Source organism: Dipodomys merriami, unplaced genomic scaffold (assembly GCF_024711535.1).
Source record: "Dipodomys merriami isolate MVZ:Mamm:240054 unplaced genomic scaffold, mDipMer1.0.p SCAF_3, whole genome shotgun sequence".
In the NCBI taxonomy this organism is placed as follows: domain Eukaryota; kingdom Metazoa; phylum Chordata; class Mammalia; order Rodentia; family Heteromyidae; genus Dipodomys; species Dipodomys merriami.
In genome coordinates, this window is record NW_027204492.1 from 51,958,073 (window position 1) to 51,979,715 (window position 21,643).

A 21,643-nucleotide genomic window follows, 5' to 3' on the forward strand; every position below is an offset into this window, starting at 1 on the left:
TCTAACCTACTGTCAAGCCTTTCTATTTTGTTTTTTATTTATTTTCCTTCTAATTGGTTGGCTTTGATGGCTTCAAATTCTTGGTTGGAGCTTTGTTTTAGATCTTGTATGAACTTCTTTACTTCCTTAATTTGATGTTTTGGTGTTTATTCTCAAATCAATTAGTTGATTGGTTGTGGTTTCCTTGAAAACCCATTTCTTCTGTAGGGCTCTATTCAGCATTCCCTTTGTGGTCTCCCTGAATTCTTTCAGCTGTCTGTTTATGGATTCCATGAATGCCTCTATTGATCTTTGTCTATTCTCACCCTGCTCTCCCAATTCCTGTTTTACTCTTTGATTAGCTTCCTCACATTCACAGAATGCCTGTCTGTCTTTCTCTTTGACTGTTACTAGCCTGCTCACACAATTCCCTTATGTCTCTTTGACTGTTATCAACCTGCTTACACAATTCCTGTACCAATCTTTGAGTAGTTTCCTCACGCTCACGAAATTCATGTATTAATCTATGGTTTGCCTCCTCACTCTCCCTATCATGCTCACACTGAGTTCTTTGCAGGTTTTCAATGTTTTTATTCTCCATGTTTACCACGAGTGTTTGTAGAGCTTTTTGGGAACTCTCCTGTGGATTATTCATTAACTGTTCTGTCACCTGATTTTCATGAGTGGGAGTTGAGATACCCGGACTTGCCATTTTTTTGTTTGTGTTTTTCTGGCTTGTTCTGCCCATTTGGTATTAAAGTAACACAAATTTTGTGCTAGAACACTATTTTAATGCAAGCATCATCCAAAGTACTGTAGTTGCACAGTCAAAATGGCTACAGATACAATCTAGTTCAACAGATACAATCTACTCAAAATCAAACAACTATGGATTGATGGGCTAAGAACAGCAAAGAAGAATTTGGCAAACCAGAAAATATTAAGTTTAGGGAGAAATATGGGGAGAAATATGATTAGAGGGATGTGGAGAGGCAAAAGGAGAGTGAATTTAACCAAGTTCTCATCTCAGAGAGGGAAATGGATTAGACAGAATGATAGGAGAGAGATTTAAAAAAATGAAAAAAATGGAAAAACAAAAATTTAAAGAAGTGCACAATGGGATATAAGGTCTAATGAGCAATGACAGGCATATCTCTGGGGATGAGCAGAAGAGCAATTAAGTCACGCAAAAATGAAAGAAAGAGAGAAAAAAGAAAAGAATTTAAAAAAAGACCAAAAGATCAGAAGAGATTTTTAAAAAGTGCACACACACATATATACCTAAAATAATCATTATAACAGGAAAAAAATAATAGAAAACAATTTTAAAAAATTAAAATCTAAAAAAAGCTACAAAAAAGAGTTGTTTGTGGGTTTTTTTTTGGGGGGGGATGGGAAGATCCTTTATCTCCCTTCTGTCCCTAACCAGTCCCTTGGTGCAGTCTTTGGTCTGCTTGTGGTGTTTGGTTTTCCTGTGGCTTGATTGGGTAATTAAGTCAGTTTGTTTGAGCAGGCAGAAAATTGCTTTGAGTTACCCTGGTTTTTGTGATACTCTTCCAAGTATAGTTAAGTGGGAGGGAGATCTGCTTTGAGTATCTCAAAAGAAGGAGATGGCTGTTTCCTCTAGTTTGGAGATGCTGTGATGAGGTTAGGTTCTGGGTAGGGTTGAGGCCTTTCAGCAGACAGTAGGTTTTCCCTGAAGGGCTAGCTCCTGAGACACTCACAGAGCCCAGCCTGGAGCCATTCTCAGATTCTATGTTTCCGGAATTTCATTTGATTGTCTAGGCTGCTGTAGGGAGGAGCAGCCTCTGGCTCTGTTTACCCAGTGAAGAAAGTCACTCCTCCAGGAGCTGAGCTCCACTGTCTGGGTGGGGTGATTTTCCCCTGGGTGGAGCTGAGCCTGGGAGGTCAATTCAGGTTCCTGTGACCTGCTAAATGACTCTTTTGTTTTGAGTTGGAGCTAGCCGCTCAGCCAGGCCTTTGACAGTATCAAAGAGGAAGATCTCCAGTGGTAAGAGAGGGCGGCCTTCCCTCCTCTTCTCCCTGAGAAGGAAAGTGGATATCAGGGTTCTACTCACACCAGACTCTTGGTTCCTGAGCCTTCTCTTGTCTGTGATCTGCAGGATGATGATATCTGCTCTTTATCAATTCTTACTGGTGTTGAGTAGAATCCCCTCTCCCACTGTGTCTGGTGCCTTTGTCCTGGACTCTCTCTGTAGGTATAGTGGCTATGGCGGCCGTCGCTGGCACAGCAGCCTCAGCCGTGGCTACCATCAAGTGCTCAGATCTGTCTCCTTGCCTGGATTTTCCCTCTCTGGTCAAACTCTCTGTACTGTGATGGCAAACTTGGTATTATTCTCTAGCCTAGGACTGTTCACTGGAACATAAAACTGCTTTCTATGCAAGAACTAGTTTAGCCTCCAGCTTCACCTCCTCCAGCTTCCTCTGACTGCCCATGAGTAAATTTCTTATCAAGCATTGTTGCCTCCTCCTTTGTTTCCCTTACCCTCCCTCCCCTCCGGTCCCCCCCACTAAAGTTGTAAAGTTTGTTTATTGACATAGCATCTTGTACATTTAATTGTTGCAATGGGTCTACCTGTATCCCTATTTAAATAATTTGTTTTTTCTTTTCCCCTCCCAAAATTACACTAACACCAAATACAGTCAAAACAGGGGTTATGCCATGGGGGAGGAACATACAAAGCAACAAAAAAAATCACCTTATGAATATGTTAGAATCAATAGAAATAAAGAAAAAGGACTTGAGTGCTTATCTTGGGGTTCATTTCACCTAACATCAACTTATCTGACCTTTTAGCATTATTTGCCACAGCTAAGATATGGAAGCAACCTAGGTGCCCCTCAGTAGATGAATGGATGGAGAAAATGTGGTATATATACACAATGGAATTCTATGGCTCCATCAGAGAGAATGGCATTGCCCCATTTGTTTTGAATTTGAGACTTGGAAAAAAATTATATTAAGTGAAGTAAGGCAGGCCCAAAGAAGGTCCCATGGTTTCCTTCATTTGCAATAATTAGTATATGTCTGAGACAAAGACCTATCTTTAATCACTGTCTAAAATCAAATGGCCCAACTGCAGAACACTCTATTCAAATGTGTGGTATAATTATTATTACCTTACAGATAACATTGCTAGTGATGATGATAAAATAATGTAGCATGGTAATAGATTGTAGAAAATGACGGTTAAATTTAAAGACAGAAATAGTAATACCAAGAAAACTTACCATTTGCTCTACAAAGTTAGACATTACAATCTATTTTCAAATAAACTTGAATATTATTCATCTATAAACTATTAAAATTTAGATCATGTTTCTATCATTTCTAGTCAGAGTTATTCTTGGGTAAACCATTTTGAAGGCAACGAACTGTGAAATCATTTGTTTGATAACCAAACTAAAAGATCCTTCTAGGAGTAAAATTCAGTTAAATATCTGGTCATAAGGAAGTAAGCTCTACAAAACAGAAACTATTTCAGTTATTTACACAGATGGCCCTGATTAGAAATTATTGTCTGCTGGAGTAATTGCACTTTGATCAATAAAAATCATGCTGAAGAGAAGTTACTCAGAATTATGAAATCAACTCACAAATTCTTTCATCCCCTTTAATTTCATATCAGTCTATGTAAGTGCAAAATTTGCAGTAATGAAATGGAAAACCCAGAAGAACATTACAATGTTTGTTCTCTCAGTACACAAGTTTCTCAGGACAAAGTGTTACAACTTACAGTGTTGACATAAACCTTAGTATAAATCATTTAGGGTATCTTTGAAGATCACTTGTTTTGATTCAAAAGCAGGCATAACTGAAGAATTCATTTTTATCTAGAAGTTTCTCAGACTTCAAGTGCTCTTTGTTTTCTGTAGACTATTTTTTTTTCCTGGAGAAAAGTCTTTTTTTTTAAACTATTAATGCCACGTTTAACATAAAAATGTTTATTATGACAAATTGCTGGTATATAATAAAATCTAATTTTCTACAATTTCTTACTTAATAGATTACCTGTCTATGAAAAAAATATTATGTGATTATTGGATTTTATCCCTCATAGTAACACGTTTTGTCAGTAAGCTTGGAGAACATAAGTATGTCCATATATTCAAACAATTTAAAAATCTATTTTATGATGGGAAGGGGAAACAAAGGAGGAGGCTAAAATATTTTATAAGAAATGTAGTCATTATTTTGCCCAGTACAAGTATTTTCACAATAAAAAAGAAAATAAATAATAAAAATCTATTTTATAAAGTAAGGTTCATCTATAATCCAATATATAATTAAGAATATAAAAGATAATTTCAGCATCTATAAAGATATAGAAAATATTATTTTAGTAAAAAAGACATATGATAATTCAAGTAACTACTTTCAAAGTGATAACGTAAAATGCTGTGATCTAGTACCAAAGGTTAGTGTACTGAAGACCTAGTCCTCAGCCTGTGAGGGTATTGGGTGGTGATAGAACCTTTCCAGGGTTGAGTCTAGGAGAGGTTTCAAGCCACTGGAAGCATGTCCTTGAAAGGAATAATGAAATGCCAAGCCTCATCCTCTCTCTCTTTTTGCTTCTTAACTACCACAAAGTAGGCATTTACCTTAATTTTCTGACTTATTACCAGTCAGAAAGCAAACCATCTACTTGATCACAGGCTAGCCTCCAAAACAATAAACCAAATTAATGTTTAAAAAATAAAATAAATATTTTCTCTTTATGTGCCAGTTCTCTCACATGTTCAATCAATGGATATCTGACTAAAACATAAAAGTGCCTATTTCTTTATAATTAGCAGCAAATTAATATGAAACCAATTAGAAAGAATCAGATCTAAGTGAATGTCACTGTTTCCTAGGGAAAATATGCTACAGGACGTCTTAAATTTGGAATACTTGCAGAAATGTACAGGTATTGAAAATATGTTTTGAACTGTGATATTGCAGTGACTTAAAGTAATATCTATTCCCATCATGAAAGTAAACTGAAGCATGTATTTTTAACTAAAATTAATTACTAAACATCAAGTCTAACTGCCCATTATAATTTTAATTTTGTAAAAATATAATCATTTTCTAAGAAATATATTAATATTAATGTGCTTGTAATCTATATGTCTATGTTTTCATTTCAACATTGAATTCTGGTCTTTGGTCATGTTTTAATATGAAACCAAACATTTGAGCAGATTGTATGGCTCATTCAGGTGGATTTCTGCAGGCTTTATGTTATAGATTCAGAAGATTGAAAAGGGAAAATAAGTTACTTTCAATGGGGATCATATAGTAAATAAATATTCTATTATTAAATATTTTGAAAGTATATAAAGCTTGAGATGCAAAAATGAGATAAAGATGCTTTGTTTCATCAAATAACCCACGAATCCTCATATGGTTTGTTCACTGACATTATACAGACATTTCTATTTTACAGGGAATATGACTGACTGATAGAATCCTATGACCTTTCATTTTCTTCTTTCTGTATTCCACAATAAAAATGGTCTACTTCAAAATGTCATGGAATGTATAAGAACTTAATCTTGAATCTGTCATAAATTGACAGATACAGTATAGACAGTTTTGATGTATATGCAAGGATCCATTGATATATTCTGCTTAAATTAAATCAATTAAAACATTCAAAACCTACCATTTGAAATTAAAAACAGTATCATTTTTAAGGAAAATTAATGTATTTGCTCTTTTGGTTTCATAATTTATAAGTATTTTTGATATATTATCTACTTATATAGTAAAGTCCCATATTTGTATCAGAATAATTCAAATACCAATATTTTAATACTGCTTTAAAACATATGCTCGTAAGTGACTTATTAGCTCTCTATACTAGGTCCACTGTGTTTACACATTCTGTAAAATCATGAATATGTTTACTGTTTTGAATTGAAGATGGACATAAGCAGATGTCAGAAACAATTTGCATGCCTATATAATGAGAGAAATAAAATAAATAAATATTATGTCTAAATTTCGTTTACTTTTAGTGAGAACTGATCTTGAAAATGGACTTTAACTGAATGTATGTTCATTCAAAATGAGATATGTGTTTGCTTTTCATATAAAGGTAGTCAACCCCAAACCAATTTCAGCAGAATCTTCAAGATTTCCATCAAGTAAAACACTTAGTTTGACAGATGTCTTTGAATCAATCCTGTAATTCTAGATATTCAGGATGCTGAGATCTGAGGATTGAAGTTCAAAGGAAGCCTGGTCAGGAAAGTTCATGAGACTCTAATCTCTAAGTAACCATCAAAACGCTCTGGCTCAAGTGGTAGAGTACTAACCTTGAGAAAAAATGCTCAAGAATAGTGTCCAGTTCCTAGGTTCAAGAAGCAGGACCAGAACAGACAGATAGACAGACACATACACACCCCTAAATTTGATTAGAAGTATTTATTCTTTTGTTCAGTTATTCATTATTCATTTATAAAATGTTTCAGATTAGCATTCAAAAGCATGAAATATAGAAATAATTTAATAATCTATCAAAAAGATAAACAGAATATATAAGTTAATTTTTACCATGATGAATAGATTTGCAGCTCTTATGAGCCTAACCATACACGTAAAAATTCATATTTGAGGAAGAGGAAACTAAGATGGTGATGGAACAGTGGAAAGACTACAGCTCTCTCCAACAAATAGAGAGTTTGAGTTCGGATCCTCAGTTTTCCTAAGAGACTAATGACAGCAAAAACGTAAACACCCAGAGAAAAACAAGAAGTGAGAAAAAGAAAAAGAAAAATCTTCAGAACCTACACAAAGACAGAAAAGCACAAAGACACTCCCTTACCCCTTGCTGGCCGTCAAGCTCCAAGTCAAACCTGGGCCCAGCACATCCTGGCCCAGGGCTGCTGGAGACCCAGAACCGCAGTGGGGTGTCTGGAGAATGCTAGTGCAGAAGACTTCCAAGGTGCCAGTGCTGGACCCAGTAATTTTAAACAGAGAAACCTCAGATATCAGAACCTGCACAAAGAACCTTCTCCTACCTATCACCAGCAGAGCTGCCCCACACCATCCCACCAAAGCCACCCGGTACACCAGAACCACAGCAGTCCATAGGAGGCCAACACACACACACACACACAAAAACAACAACAACAACAACAAAAAAAAAAAAAAAAACGCCTGCAGAGCTGACCTGGACAGCATAAACAGAGGCAGAGATAGTGTGAAACACAGACTCACAGCCACCACTGCCACCTGGCACAATTGACACTCATCTCAATGGAATAGAGATCACAGTGGCAAACAGAGACCTACAGTGTACAGAAACAGCAATCTGCTGCAGCACGGCTGAACTGTTCCCAACCAGTTCCAGGATAAGTGAGTACCCACAGGGGACAGTTTCCTTTCCCCAAGGGAGACCAGTGCTGAAGGTAACACACAAAGCTTGACCAGGACTCCTTCTGCTATCACGTGGACTACAGGTCCCACTGAAGCTTGGAACTGTGCAAGCAACCCACTAACCCATGGAGCCCACCCAGTCTAGACAAAGAGCACCCCTGGGAAGGAGTTTAAACGCTCAAGCTGGGAACAGCACCAAGGGCCACAGCAGCCAGTGGTGGAAAAATTCTTAGCTGTTGCCCAGGGTGGGAAACCAGGCAGCCTAGGTCCTACCAGAGCCCAACCAGGCCTGGCCTGGGGACCAGGTGCTAAGCTGTGTAACCCACATGTACCAATTGTAGTCAGGAGCTCAGTGCATGCCTCAGGAGAGGGTGGAATGTACCTGCCCACCAGAATCTAAACAAGAGCAAGACCTACATGGATCAGAGTAGCAGCTGGAGGTTGTCCCCTCCGCGGCCCATCCATGGCTGAAACAGGGAGCTGCACCTGCTGGAAACTGCTTGTGCTGGCAAAAGACCTGTGTGTCCTGGGTGGGAGACGCAGAAGCCCAAATCCAACCATAACCTAAGCTGTGTGTCCCAGGCTGGGGATCCAACAGCTCAAGCCTCCAGCAACTAATTATTGTCAGGAACTTCTAGCGCATTCCAGCAATAGGGGAATACAGCTAGCCCAACTGGTTTTGCCCAGAGCACCCCTGGGAGGGAGCATGAGTAGACGCCAGTCCTTGGTTGAAGGCGGGAACTGTCCCTGATCTCCAGCAGACACCTGTGTCCCAGGTGTGAGTCTGAGCTGTTTAAAACACATGACCCTGACTGAAGTCACAGCAGAGGGTGGAGTGTATCTCCCCACCAGAATCTAAAAAGAGTGACTACTGCATGGGTCAGACTAGTAGGTGGAAGTCAGCCTCTCCCCCAAAGAACAGAGACCAGGTAAAGACTATCTCAGCCAACACAGGGCTGAGAGCAAGGTTTATCAATTGATCCAGGAAACAACCGAGAATCAAGCGAATCTATTGACAGCAAACCTATTGACCAAAACAGTCAGAGTTTGGGACTGGTCTCCAAAAATACCATGCAAAAATCAAGGCAAAAATTTGAAAGATTCATCAATAGCCAAGTTAGCAAACCATCACTAAAAACCAGCGGCCACTCAGTGAAAAATTCCAGTGAAATTGAAAGAGAAATGTAAAACAAATGCTATATCCAAGAGATGTTAGAGGCAATGACTCAAGAAATAAAGTGATACACTATGATCAAACAAGATTCATTTCAGGGATGCAAAGCGGGTTCAATATACACAAATCAATATAATTCATCACATCAACAAGAGCAAGGATAAGAACCACATGGTTATCACAATAGATGCAGAAAAAGCATTTGACAAGATCCAAAACCACTTTATGATGAAGATTTTCGAAAAATTAGGACTCCAGGAAACATTCCTCAATACAATAAACGCTGTATATGACAAACCTACCGCCAGCATCATACTTAATGATGAAAAGCTAAAGCAATTTCCTCTTACCTCAGGAACAAGACAAAGATGTCCACTCTCTCCACTACTGTTCAACTTAGTATTAGAATGCCTAGATACAGCAATAAGACAAGACGCAAACATAAAAGGGATCCAAATAGGGAAAGATGAAGTAAAACTCCCTCTTTGCAGATGACATGATCTTGTATTTAAGAAATCCCACGTACTCCATTCTCAAATTACTCAAGTTGATTCAAAACTTTGGCAAAGTAGAAGGGTATAAAATTAACCCTCAAAAATCAATGGCTTTTCTGTATGCCAACAATGAGAAAAGCATGGTTGAAATCAAGAGAGCCACTCTATTTGTAATAGCCCCACAAAAAATAAAATACCTAGGAATTAACTTAACCAAAGAAATGAAGGACCTCTATGATGAACACTTTAGAAACCTGAAGAAGGAATTCAAAATAGAACTTAGAAAGAGGCAAAACCTTTCATGCTCCTGGATTGGAAGAATCAACATGGTGAAAATGGCAATACTTCCCAAGGCTATCTACAAATTCGATGTGATACCTCTCAATATTCCAACCTCATTCTAAAAGGAAATGGAAAAGTCTATCCAAAAATTCATGTGGAATAATAAAAGACCCCGAAGAACAAAAACTATCCGTAACTGAAAGAACCATGCTGGAGGAATAGCAATACTCTACTACAAAGCCATAATATTCAAAATAGCTTGGTACTGGCACAAGAAGAGACCTCAGGACAAAGGAATAGAATTGAAAACTCAGAAAAGAACCCACTGACCTACAGCCATATAATCTTCGATAAGGGAGCTAAAAAAATAAAATGGAAGAAAGACAGGAAATGATACTGGCAATCACTTGTAGAAAACTAAAGCTAGATCTTTATATATCACCCTGAACCAGAATCATCTCCAAATGGATCAAAGACCTCAGAGTCAAAGCAGACACTCTGAAATCATTACAGGATGGAATAGGAGAAACCCTAAGTCTCCTTGGCACAGACCAAATTTTCTTAAAAGAAATTCAGAAACACAACAAATCAAAGAAAGATTGTACAAATGGGATTACATGTAATTGCAAAGCTTCTGAATGGTAAATGACATAGCAAGATCAATAGAAAGCCCATGGATTGGGAGAAGATCTTCACTTGCCACAAAATGGACAAGGGTCTCATATCTAAAATATACCAGGAACTCAAAAAATTAAGTCCCCCAATAACAAATCCTCAAAGAAAAAGCTGCCCAATAAATAAGTGGGCTAAAGATTTAAAGAGAAACTTCTCTGAAGAGGAAAGAAGGATGGCCAATAGGCACATGAAGAAATGCTCAACCTCCCTAGCCATAAAAGAAATGCAAATCAAAACAACATTAAGATATCACCTCACCCCAGTTAGAATGACTATAATCAAGAACTCTAATAACAACAGATGCTGGAGGGGATGTGGACAGAAGGGAACCCTACTGCATTGTTGGAGGGAGTGTAAACTTGTTCAACCACTTCGGAAAGTAATATGAATGGTCCTGAAAAGACTCCACATAGAGCTCCCCTATGACCCAGCAATCCCACTTTTGGGTATTTACCCAAAGGATCAAAAACAAGACCATACTAAAGCTGTCAACACAACTATGTTTATTGCAGCATTATTTACCATAGCTAAGATATGGAAGCAACCCAGATTCCCCTCAGTAGATCAAGAAAATGTGGTATATATACACAATGGAATTCTATGCCTCCATCAGAAAGAATGACATTGCCCCATTTGTTAGGAAATGTAAACACTTGGAAAAATTTATATTATGTGAAGTAAGCAATACAAACAAACATAGATCCCATGGTTTCCCTTATTTGCAATAACTAGTATATGTCTGAGTCAAGCAGAAACAGTCAGATAAATTGTTGTTAGCAGAAATGAACTCCAAGATAAGGATTCAAATGGTTTTTCTCTCTTGCTATTGTTTCTAACATATTTATAAGATGATTTCTTTGTTCCTTTGTATGTCATACCCGAACAGTATAATCCCTGTTTTCACTCTATTTGATGTTGGTATACTTTGTGGAGGGGAAGGGAAAAAACAAATTGTTTTAATAGGGATACAGGTGGACCCATTGCAACAATGAGATGTACAAGATGTTATTTCGAAAAATGGACTTTACAACTTTGGCGGGGGGTGGGGCGGGCGGGTCGGGGATGGGAAGGGATTAGAAGGGGAAACAGAAGAGGAGGCAACAATGCTTGATAAGAAATGTACTCATTACCTTGCCCATGTAATTGTAACCACTCTGTATGTTATTTTCACAATAAAAATAAAAGAAATAAAGTGAGAAATTGATCAGAAATTCAAAGAATAAAGAAATGAATTATCAAAGCAGAAACACGATTTCAGACAAGAGATGCATATTTCTTCCATGCAACCACAATGGATCCTCTTGTTAGTTGAGTAAAAAAATGGAAGACAGAATATCAGATACTGAAGAAAAAATGCAGCAACTGGAAAAAAAGTTACAGAAATTGAAAACCGCTGAACATATGCCAAAGGGAAGTTCAAGAACAAGCAGACAGCCACAAGAACTTACACCTTCGTGTAATTGGGGTGGATGAAGTTGAGGAATAACAGAATAAAGGAATGCAACACTTTTTCAATAAGATTATCATTGAGAATTTCCTCAGTCTTAGAGAAAATCTTACCTCCATACCAGAAGTATACAGAACACCTAACAAGCAGGATCCCAGAAAGAACACTTCTAGGCACATTATAGTAAAAATGATAGATCTGAATAAAAAATTTTGTACACAAAAAGAATGAGCTATATTTTAATGCAGAAAAAACAGTCACTGCAGATCTCTCTACACAGACACTGAATGCAAGGAAAGCCTGGGAATTTACCATCCGAGCCCTGAGCAGTAATAACAGCCTACCCAGCAAGTTATATAAGAGAAGCTAGCATTCACGTTCAATGGAGAAATTTAGAATATTTGTAGTAAAGAAATACTGAATGAACATACAAACAATAAGCCATAACTACAAATAATATTAAGAGGAGGAATACAATCTGAATAAAATAAGATCAGGGATCCACATCACACAAATATCACTAGAAGTCCAACTTATCAATCATGGGAGGAAAGGAGAGAAGAAAAACTTAAGAAAGCAAGAAAAAGACAGGAAACACAGTGCATCTCTCTATAATAAACATAAATATTAATGAGCTCAATTCACCAATCAAAAGAAAAAGACCTTCAGATTGGATCAGAAAACAAATCTATCCACTGGTTTGCTTCAACAGATCCATCTCACTGCCTAAAATAAAAACAAACTCCGAGTGAAGGAGTGGAGTATGACCTACCATACAAATTCTCCCAACAAGAAAGCAGGAGTGGCCATCCTGACATTTGACAAAGTAAACTTTTCTTTAAAATCAATACAAAAAGAAAAAGAAGGACATTACATAATAATACAAGGATCAGTCTAAGAAGAGGATATCACCTTTATCAATTTATACTCCCCAAACGTTGGTGCACCCAAATATGTTAAGCAAATACTCTCAGACTTACAGAATAAAGTAGATCAAATATAATAATAGTAGGAGACTTTAATACTCCACTTCCACCAAAGGACAGGTCTACTAAATAAAGCATTGGCAAAGAAGCCTCTGAATTAAATGATTCCATATCTCAAGCAGAATTAATTGAAGTCTACTGGGTTTTCTACCCAACAACAATCAAGTTCAGGTTCTCTTCAGCAGCCCATGTAATTTTCTCCAGAATAGACCATATCATAGCCAAATACAAGAGAATCGACATAATCCCCTGTATTCTATCCAACCACAGTGCAATCAGGTTAGTTCTCAATAATGAAGCACACTGTAGAAATTACTCAAATACATGAAAATTGAACAGGACACTTCTGAACAACACCAGTGTCACAGAAGAAATTAAAGAATAAATTGAAACGTTCCTATAATTCAATAAAAATGAATACACACCACAAAGAAACGTGTGGGACAAGCCAAAAGCGGTTTTGATGGGCAAATTTATTGCTTTCAGTGCACACATCAAAAAATAAAGACCAAGTAAATAATCTCATAATGCAACTAAAACTGCTAGAAAAGTAAGAAAAAATAAAACCTCAAATTAATTGATGGAGTGAGATTAAAAAATAAGAGCTTATATTAATGAGATAATGACTAAGAAAACTATTAATAAAATTAATAAAATAAAAAGTTGGGGTTTTTTTTGAAAAAAATCAATAAAATTGACAGATCTCTGGTAAGATAAACAAAAAAAAGGTGAAGCTCAAATCAATAAGATCAGAGATGACACTGGAAAAATTACAACAAATACCCAAGACATTCAAACAATCATAAAGAACTATTTCCATAATTTATATTCACTAAGGAAGGAAAACCTAGCAGAAATGGATGAATTTTTAGAGAAATACGAATTGCTCAAACTGAATCAAGAAGAAATGAATCAAATAAATAACACCTAATATCTTACAATGAGATAGAGGAAACAATCAGAAGTTTTCCAAAATAGAAAAGCCCAGGACCAGATGGATATCTATGAGACCTTAAAAGAGGAACTAATACCCACACTCCTCAAACTCTTCCTATTAATAGAAACAGTGGGAGCTATCCCAAACTCATTCTATGAAGCCAATATCACCCAATGTCCTTGATGAACACAGATGCAAACCCCCTCAATAAAAATTTGGCAACAGTATCCAGAGCCATATGAAAAAAAAATCGTACATATGGTCAACTAGGCTTTGTCCCAGAGATTAAGGGATGGTTTGCCATACGTAAATCAATAAATGTAATCAATCACATCAACAGATCCAAGGTCAAGAACCACATGATTATCACCATTGACTCGGAAATGGCTTTTGAAAAAATACAGCATTCATTCAGGTTAAAAGCTCTGGAGAAAATAGGAATAGAGTGAACATTCCTTAATAAAGGCCATATACAACAGACCGATAGCCAATGTTATAGTTAACGGGAAAAATTACAACCAGTTCTCCTAAAAACAGGAGCAAGGAAAGGATGCCCACTCTATCCACTCCTCATCATTATAGTTCTGGAATCCTTAGCCAGAGCAATAACAGAAGAAAAAGACATTAAAGGGATCTGCATAGGGAAGGAAGAAGTTAAACTATCTCTTTTTGCAGATGACATGATATTATACTTCAACCATCACAAGAATTCCACCCCCAAACCCCTAGAACTTATAAACCACTTCAGCAAAGTAGCAGGATACAAAATTAAACCACAAAACTCATTTGCCTTTCTGTACACCAACAATGTACAAGCAGAAAGGGAAATCAAAGAAACAATTCTATTCACAATAACCTCAAAATAAATAGGAATTAACCTAACCAAAGATGTAAAAGAACTATTCAATGAAACCTATTAAAGCCTAAAGAAAGAAATCATAGAAGCCACCAGGAAGTGGAAAGACCTTCATGTTCTTGGATAGTCAGAATTAATATAGTGAAAATGGCCATAGTGCCAAAATTGATAAACAAATTCAGTGCAATTTTCATTAAAATCCCAATTATATACTTTACTGAAATAGAGAAAACAAACCAAAATTTCATGTGGACAACAAAAGACCTAGAATAGACAAAGAACTACTAGGCAAAAAACAAAACAAAACAAAACAAAAATCGGCAAAGAAACAACCAAACAAAAAGCAGACCCATAGACCAATGGAACAGAAGATCCAGAAATAAAATCACACACTTACAGTCAGCTGATATTTGACAAAGGAGCCAAAGGCATACATTAGAAGAAGCATAGCCTTTTCAAATATTGGGGGAACCACATGCAGAAAACTAAATGTGGACCCTAGCCTGTCATCATGCACTAACATCAAAACAAAATGGATTTAAGACCTTAGCATCAAACCTGAAACTCTAAAAGTACTGCAGAGCAGAGTAGGAGAGACGTGTGAACTTATAGGCACAGGTAGGAACTTCTTGAACAGAGTTCCAGGGTCACAACAAATTGGAGAGACTCGATAAATGGGACTACATTAAAATAAAAAGTTTCTGCACAGCAAAAGACATAGCAGCCAAACTAGAAAGACAGCAAACTAACTGGGAACAATGTTTATCAGCAATATGTCAGACAAGGGTCTCCTATCTATTATATATAGGGAACTCAAGAAACTAATTCCTCCCAAACAGAACAAAAAAATTACTAAATTGGCAAGGGAACTAAAGAGAGACTTCTCAGAAGAAGAGATAAAAATGGCAAAGAAACACATGAAGAAATATGCATCATCCCTGGCTTTAAAGAAATGCAAATAAAAACAACCTTGAGACACCTTACCCCAGTCAAAATGGCCCATATCCTAAATTGAGCCAACAACAAATGCTGGAGGGGATATGGAGAAAGAACCCTATTACACTGCTGGTGGGAATGTACAACCACTTTGGAAAGCAGTCTGGAGGTACCTCAGAATGCCAAGTATATACCTCCCCTATGACCCAGCCATACCACTCCTAAGCATCTACCCTGAGCAACAAGAACCTAGATACAAGGACACATGCATCAACATGTTCATTGTAGCACTGCTTACAAGAACCAAGATATGGAAACAACCCAGATGCTCCACTAAAGATAAATGGATCCCAAAATTGTGGTACCTATATATAATAGCATACTATGTAGCCATTAGAAAGGACAAAATAATGGCACTCTCAGGGAAATGGATGGAACTAGGAAAAATATTTTGAATGATAATAGCAAAGAGCAAAGACACAAATGGCACACTGATCTTCCTGATAAGTGAATGTTAAATTCAAAATGCAAGGTGATATGACAAAGTAAACAGGACTCAAGAAATAAAGGATCTCCACTCATCTTGTTGTATTATTACAACATATAAGGTATATTACAACATATAAGGTATATATGCAAACATCTGAAGGAAACTAGGACACAGAATCAGACGGAAACAGGAGATAAAAAAGAGGGGCCTATCAACTGCACTGGACATTGAAAAGAACCAACTAAGCAACTTAAGGGAAGCAATGGAGGAAAGGAATGAGAGGGATAGAGGGAACAGCTAACACTAAGCAAAAGGAAGAAACAGGTGTATTGTTAAAGCTCATAGAATTCACAAGCTTTATCAACCATCATAATGACAATTTGCCTCATGAAGCTTAGAATGTGTTTGTGACTTTATCACTATCTTGCAGTACTGGAAAAGTGAAATTTCTGTCACCATTCAATCACAATGAAAATTATTTTAAAAATAAATATTAGTTTACCTAAGATAAAAAATTAACATTTGCTATTTAAGATTTAGAACATCAATCAACGAGGCTCTGCTAACTATTGCTAAGTAATTGGAAGCAATACACATTAACAACTTGATATGATTGGCTATTGCCTATTTATAAAGTTTCCTTTCTTGTGCCTTTCATATTTCTATTCAACTTGTAGAATAAAATAATGTTGTATAAATTACAATTAGTAAGAGAATATGTAAAATTAGTAAGAGAATATGATTTTTCTCTAATTAATATCAATAGATGATCAGGTCTAACAATGATCCAAAGAAAACTGTATTAGGTGATAGAACAGTTCCAATTTTGCTAAAAAATGCCCTAACTTTATTTAAATATAATTTGATTGCATACTTTTTCTATAAACTTGTATTTGTTTTTATATAGAATTCTTTCTTTCTCTACGCTCAATTTATTCTATAAAGAGAGAACAATTTGACAGTGTTCCACTTCTTCAGATCCAGGCTGTTATATCACCATGGATGGATATTATCAATATAGGTGAACCTGAATTTAAGAGTTTACTGACAGTAATTATTGGAATATGATCATTTTATAGAAAAAAGTTGTAAATCTTATTTATTGTTTGATTTAAAAGGTGATCTAAGTTTTAGTAGAAACCTTAGAAAATTTCATTATACTATGTACGTATGAAAAGTTTTTGATTTTTCAATCATTTTAAAGCAAAGTACACAAATTTCCTTAGAGTTGTTGGATGTTGAAATGGAGTCAATAAAATGTGTAAGTTAACATAATAAACAATATGACGTTAGGAATGTGTTTTGTAAGTTTGAGAGCATTTTCCTTGTGTCTTTGGATATGTATATATTTCTTTAAATACATATTCTAGAAGTGAATGTATTTTGTTAATTTTTAATATTTTTATTTGCATCCATGTTCCTTTGTGTAGTTCTTATAAATGATGGATAGAGATGGATAGTTATTTATTTTGCCCATCACTTTTTATGAAATTATCGAAATTTAAACACTAATCTTATCTAGGATCAAGACTTGTTTATATCAATTCATCTCTAGAAATGGAATTACTGAGACATGTTTACTTGCTTTCTTATCTCTTTTGTGTTAGGCCCACATATCAGTACATAACATAACAATACAACTTGTTCACATAGTATTACATAATTAACTTGTCATGCTATTTATATTGATTTAATAAAAACTTCACTAAAGTTTCTACTTGTCTTATTCAGCTGAGTATTATTGAGCTGAAGTCTTAGTGCTTTGAGATTATTCAATAAGGTGATCAATAAATGTTTGTTGATGAATGTTTCTGAATATCTACATTTTATTCCCAAGGAGTTTAATGAAAATATCTAGTGCTTTATCTGAAATATGAATGAGATGCTCCAAACCACATAAAACTAACGTTTGGATGGAAATGTGAACTTAAATTCACTTAATACTATAAATGAAGCATAGGACTAGTTGCTACACAGAATACTGAAAGAATTCACAGTACGACACAGTGCAAGATTTTTGAATTTGGAAAGTACCTAAAAGCTACCCACTCAACAAATGCAAATCTACTACCTTAAAATTTGATGTATGGCTGGGAACAAGTGACTCACACTTACAACCTTAGTTAGTCAGAAGGCTAAAATATGAGGATCATGGTTAGAAGGTAGCCCAGGCAGAAAAGTATTTGAGATTCTTATTTCCTACTAACCACCAACAGGGTGGAATTGAAGCTGTGGTTTAAGTGGTAGATCTCTAACTTCAAAAAAAAAGTTCAGGAACAGTGCTCAGGCCCTGAATTCTTGTGCTCAGATCATACACACACACACTAGCGTGCACACACACACAAATGCATGTATGAATGATACCACAGTAATCACATAAGTAATGTCAGTATTATTGCTGTCTTTAGCAACTTACACACAGAGATCACACATGGTTCTACTATTTATTATCAAGTATGTTGTAGTTTAAATAGGATCAAATTCATTATTCATGCAAAAACTAAAAGATACCTTCTCATCTCTATTTATTTTTGGAAATATCCATTATCACTTTGTGACATCAACTATTTGGAACCTAGTGATTCCTTCCTGAGTAGAAATAAAACAAGTCACTCTGAGAAACAAAGTCTGAAAGTCTATTTATGTGAGTTGACAATGAATAGTAACTGAATCTCTATACCCTGTGTCAGTTTTGTTGAATACTTTTCTGTGAACAAATAATCTCAAATTCTTACTGTAAGACACCATAATATAATTACCATCAACTAAACCACTAAGATAATTACTATAGTTGTTGTCTTATAGTAGATGATACTCATACCAACTTAAAATAAAATTTGGTAGTTATTTCTAAATGAAAACAAGTTTTGCTAATAGGACCACTACTTAGACCTTCGATAGTGGAAGATTCTAGTCTTATATGCCACTGAGTTTTCCAGGGGAGATCAATTAAGAGAATGAAAAGTTATGTTATAACTGTCAAGTAATAATCACCATTGTAAATATTAAAGAAATAGAAGCCCAAACCTTCATCTATTTATAAGCATGTTTACATACACACATGTGTAAACATTTAGAAGATTAAATGACCTTATTGAACTAAAGTGACAACATCATCGCAGATTGCATTAAAAAACTTTTTTGCACAGTGTTTGTACTAGATAATTTCTGTTATGCATTGTAAGTGTCATTTTCACAGAGTCTGGAAAACTAGAGTGTGTTGGCCTGCTCCATTAACAGATAGAGTGTTATTGATCTGATATGTGCAGATTCGAGAGGAGCTCATTTTCACTCTTAAAATTTGTTCTCATTCAGTTGCTTCTGGTGCAACAATGGATTGGAAAACATGCCTATGCATTCAAAGTTAGTTTGAGATGAATACATTTCGATTTCCTAAAATGCCCTGATTTTCACTTATTTTCAGACAACTTTCAGGAATAAAAGCCTGGAGCACATAGCATTTAGATTCCTGATTATGGATGCAAGTATGATTTAAACATAAGAAGCTACTTACAAGTAAAGCAAAGAGAAAAGCAATCTCTTGTGTTGGGTTAAAAGTCAACTGAGGTCTATAATTACAGACTGATTTGGAGTTAAAAGTAATTATATATTGCCTTGGGTGAGAAAAAATGATTTTACACATAATTAAGGTGGTTACATACATCTAAAGTTGGGAAAATTTTTTTTTTAGTTTTCAAACTGGAAAATAATAGGAGTTTCAGAATGACAGGAATAAAATGATTCAATTGTCTATTCTTCTTACTGTAATTGATTTGTCCTAGGTCTCTGAGAGACAGAACAAAATATTCTGAAAGCAATGCTATTTACTAAATCTAAAATGCACATGGACATTTCCTAAGGCAGCTGAATTTCAAAGTTGCAGTAGATCCCAACTCTAACTACCAACACCAACAACAAGTTGCTAGTTTTTCTGAAGGTAAAATGTAACAGGTATTGGTCCTTCTGTCATGAAGGATGCTAATAAATATTCAATTGAATTTTACTTTTCATTCCATTAAAATAATTTATAAAGTCGAAATTATTATCAAAATCTCAATGGAACAGAAATTATTTAAACCAAATCTGTTAAATGATCACATGAAACAACTAGTGTATGTTGGCTGACTATAACCTCTGTGCAGATTCCATAATTGACTCTATACCCATTTAACCTTAAAGAAAAGTCTCCAAGTGAGTCCAATTTATTTGTTTATGTTGTTTCAAATAACTGTATAACCAAAAATTCATTTCAAGTAAATTTCTGAGAAGTGAAAAGAATTTCCAAGGCAATCTTTTTGAAAATGAGTATTTGATCAAAAAATTCTTCAGTGCAAAATGATTTCTCAAACAGGCAAGAGTGATTTAATAACTCCAAGATTACTATACAGACATTGATTGTCAGCTGCATGAAAAACATCACAAAAAAGCAAAACTAAAATATGCTCTCCTGAAAGATTTTAGGATTAAAATCCCTTGCAATTTAACTTTTTCATATGTAATTAACTCTAACAGTTAATCCTCCTGGCAGTGCTTTTTGTCAGGTGTCAATATCAATTTTAGAGACATGAAAATTAAGTCACAGAGATTTTACTTAGCTTGTTTAAGTTCGTCTCAGTAATTTATAGTGCTGAGTACTGAACTCTAGTAAAACTGAACTATTGTCTTATGTTAGCTCCATGTCCATCTTACACAGATGTTCCTACTGTCATTGTTTCATATTTTAGATGTTAATGTGACAATAAGTTCTAGTGGTAGAGTACTCTGAACACCCAGACATACACTTACATGAGTAATTTAATACTTATTCAACTTTAAGCTCTCAACCTTATCTTCAAGTATAAAGTTTGTTAAACGGCAAGCATTAGGCCAATCCTTTGGGGTTTAGTTTCAGTAGCTAAAATAGGGCTTGAAAATGTGCACTTCCAACCAGATATCAGATGTAGTTGCTGATGTACTGGGAAACATAACTTTGAGTACTATTAGTCTTCTAATGGAGTACATTGTCTATAATCAACACAGAAATTTGTGGAAGTTCATGATAAGTATATATATAGTATTTATATAGCATATATGTATATATATACATATATATAGTATATACATACATATATGTATGTATACATATATAGTATATACATACTATATACATATATATATATATAGTATATACATATGCATATATATACTATATATATAGTATATATACATATATACTATATATATACTATATATGTATATATATGTATATGTATACTATATATATGTATACTATATATATACATATATGTATATATATATATATATACATGTATATATATATATATATATATATATATATATTCATAGTTTGAGCTCTGGGCCTGGACACGGTCCCTCTGATCTTCAGCTCAAGGCTTGGATTCTACCACTAGAGATGGGGGTTTATCATAGATAAGATTCTCATGGACTTTCCTTCCTGGGCAGGTTTTGAACCACAATCCTCAGATCTCAGCCTCATGAGTACCTAGGATTACAGGGGTGAGCGCCTGGCGCCCATCTATAAGTATAATTCATAGAATATAATCCCAGGCCTTATCATGATATATGTGAAATAAAATTAGCTACTGATAGTTACAGATTTTCCTTAATTGAAAGACAACACCTATCTTGAGTGATGTCATCGTACTTTAAGAAGCACACTGGTACACAATAACCCAGACATCTTATGACATCTGTAATCCAAATACAAGGGCACATATGAATATGAACACACACACATTTAGGAAAATCAGACAAAAGTTCCAATGAAATGTTCTTAAGAATGAATTAGCCTTACTTTGCAAATAAATGCTTCTATCAAATGTAACAAAATGATTTTAAGAGTATGTACCAGCGTTCTTAAATTTTGTGGTTAATATGTCTCATTACACTGAATAGTAATGTCATTTTCTTCAAATAATTTAAGTGACCTCAATTCTTAAATATTTAGCAGTTAATTCACAAATTGTAGCGACTTCA

The 21,643-nt window shown here is 35.3% G+C and overlaps 1 protein-coding gene across 6 annotated transcripts in view; it reads right to left on the bottom strand.

The window, feature by feature from the left end:
* LOC138839469 (protocadherin-11 X-linked) overlaps window positions 1-21,643 on the bottom strand; it is a 713,759-nt gene that overhangs the window by 246,879 nt on the left and 445,237 nt on the right. The gene's annotated exons all lie outside the window — the stretch shown is intronic.